Source organism: Gossypium hirsutum, chromosome A06, assembly GCF_007990345.1.
Source record: "Gossypium hirsutum isolate 1008001.06 chromosome A06, Gossypium_hirsutum_v2.1, whole genome shotgun sequence".
NCBI lineage: Eukaryota > Viridiplantae > Streptophyta > Magnoliopsida > Malvales > Malvaceae > Gossypium > Gossypium hirsutum.
Genome location: NC_053429.1, coordinates 70,145,928 through 70,148,700, shown reverse-complemented (window position 1 = coordinate 70,148,700; position 2,773 = coordinate 70,145,928). Strand labels below are relative to the sequence as shown.

At 35.1% G+C, this 2,773-nt stretch overlaps 1 non-coding gene across 1 annotated transcript; it reads right to left on the bottom strand.

The window, feature by feature from the left end:
* Positions 1–1,873: 1,873 nt before the first annotated feature.
* Positions 1,874–1,979, bottom strand: LOC121230955 (small nucleolar RNA R71). Its single transcript, XR_005929027.1, has one exon. It is a non-coding gene; the product is annotated as a small nucleolar RNA R71 (small nucleolar RNA).
* Between the last annotated feature and the right edge of the window lie 794 nt (positions 1,980–2,773).

Genomic DNA, 2,773 nt, shown 5'->3' with positions numbered 1-2,773 from the left:
ACCTATAACATTGCATATTTCTCACATAGCAAGTACAACTAAATTCATTATTAATATATATATATCTAAACACTTAACTACAAGATTTAATCACCATTATCAAATCATAAAATAGCTTATAACCATCATCTATATTTACTTCACATAAACCGAAATAACCATTACATCATCTTTAATACACTTAGCATTTTACCCATTTAATCAAGCCAAATCTCAAGACCATTCCATCACACAAATTATACCATAAATCATACTTACAATTTAAGTTAATACATGACCGAAAATCACCATCACTAACATCATTATCAAACCAAAACCAAAACACATCTATCATCCGTATACCAAGCTTACCAAAACAAACTACTATGAGTTTCAAGCTTATTGACCGAATCTCAAACCTCAAAATTCTAAGTTTAATCCATGTGATAAGTAGAGTTTGAACTAATCATCTCAAACATGCATAGATTTTCAAGAATCATTCAATACATACCTCATTCTAGCCATCTTCTAAGCCAAAAATTAAAGCAACCAAACTTTCTTCTCCCTCCCTTTAGGCTACGGCAATGGAGGACAAGGATGAACCAACTTTGGTTTCTCCTCCCACTAACTATTATCTAATATCTCTTTTTTTTTATTAATTCATTTGTAATATAATATCTTAAATCACAATACATATTTTATATATAACACCATATCATGACCGGCCACCATCTCAAAAGTGGGTAATTTGACATGCAAGCCCACATTTTTGAATACATGCTCTATTAGATCACTTTATATATTTACCTAACCTATTTTACCAATGTTTCACGTAAGTCCCGTTTCAAAATTTCACATACAAATGGCAAAATTAATGCTTGAAATTTTTACACATGCATTTACTCACATCATGAACATAGAATATAACTTTCAATTATTTATAAAACTCGGTTTCGTGGTCCCGAAACCACTTTTCGACTAGGGTCTACTTAGGACTGTCACAGAATTAATTTAGTGCTCACCTCCCTTGGGTACGATCCTTGGAGTACTTACCTACTCTGTTGTAGCTATATTACAACCTAACCCGTATACTTGAAGATATTGTTTGTTCACATCTTTTGTGCAAGATTTCTACTATAGATGTTGGTACGTCCGGAGACAGTCAAGTTGTTGGTGCTGTTGCCGGGGAGGCAACATCACTATATTAGTTTTAATTTATACATTTTAATAGAATAATTAGGAATTTTTTAGGCTAGTTACGAATATAATTCTTTTTCTACTAATTTTATTTTTTTTGGTTAGTGTATGACTCGTAGTAGGGGGACACCTATAGAGCCATCCACAGATACAGAAAGAATCATCTGAAGGAATCGTAGATAGCAATAGCAACAACAGCAACATCAGATGCATAAATCACAACCTACTGTGGGAAACATAACTTGTGAAAATCCGCTATTTGCCGAAGCTAATGCTAACCCACCAAACTTGCCACAACCACCATAGTTACCCGCAAATCTAAAAATGGCATGTAATTAGAGGACTATGAGAGAATATGCGCTACCAAATCTGGATATTGTTCAAGGGAGCATAATGAGGCCAGATATCACAACCAATAATTTCGAGATTAAGCCAACATTGATCCAGAACAATTTGCAGTTTCGCGAAACAAAGGCAAAGGATTTGAGTCAGCATTTAAAACGGTTCCTCCATCTTTGTGATACCTTCAAGTACAATGGGATTACTGATAATGCTATTTGTATTCAGTTGTTCCCCTTTTCATTAATTGATAACATCTTTTCTTTGCAAGATTCACAAGCACCAGGATTGATCACGTCATAGGACAAACTCATACAGAAATTCCTATAAAAGCTCTTCCCCATCAGCAAAATAGTTCAGCTAAGAAGGGAAATTTCAATGTTTAAGCAGTTAGAAGGAGAAAGCCTTTACAAAGAATGGGATTGTTTCAAGATGTTGATTCAGAGGTGCCCACACCACGAATTACCTGAATGGTTACAACTACAAACATTTTACAACAAGGTGGATGTGCATTCGAGGTTAGGATTAGATGGAGCAGGAGGAGGAGCCTTGATGAATAGAACGTACAAGGATGCATATGAATTAATAGAAAGTATGGCAATGAATTCCTACTAGTGGCCAACTCAATGTCATACATATGGCCAAAGACCATTTACGGAGAAGGCTTTCAAGAAAGATGATAGGTACCAACAATTACTAGACAGAATCAACCAAATAGAGTCTTAAAAGGGTGTACTAGATATCTATGAAGGAAACAAACCACTCTTCCACTATATTAATAACCTATCGAGGATGTGAACTACATTGAAAATAGGGGTGAAAATCCTTATTCATATACATACAATCCTGGATGGAGAGATCACCCAAACATAAGATAGGAAGGAAACCAATGAGGAGGGAATAGCTCGAATCAAGTTAAAAACACTAACTATCAACCTCTTTATTTGCAAAAACCTCAAGACAGGGCCAACCCAAATGACCATATTGTATGTGGTCAACGTTTGGATAGAATAGAGGGGGAAATAAAATCAATGAGAATAGATATGAAACAAGTGCAATCTGAGTGCACCAACTCAACAAAAACATTGACTGAACTTGAAGATTAGATGAGCCAATTTATGAGAATGATAGGTGACATCAAAAGTTAGATTGGCACAGATATTCCCAACAATACTAAAAATAATTCTCGTAGAGAAGGGAAGGAGCATGTGAAAGCAATAGTGCTCTACTCATGTAAAGTACTAAGTAGCCTAGAGAT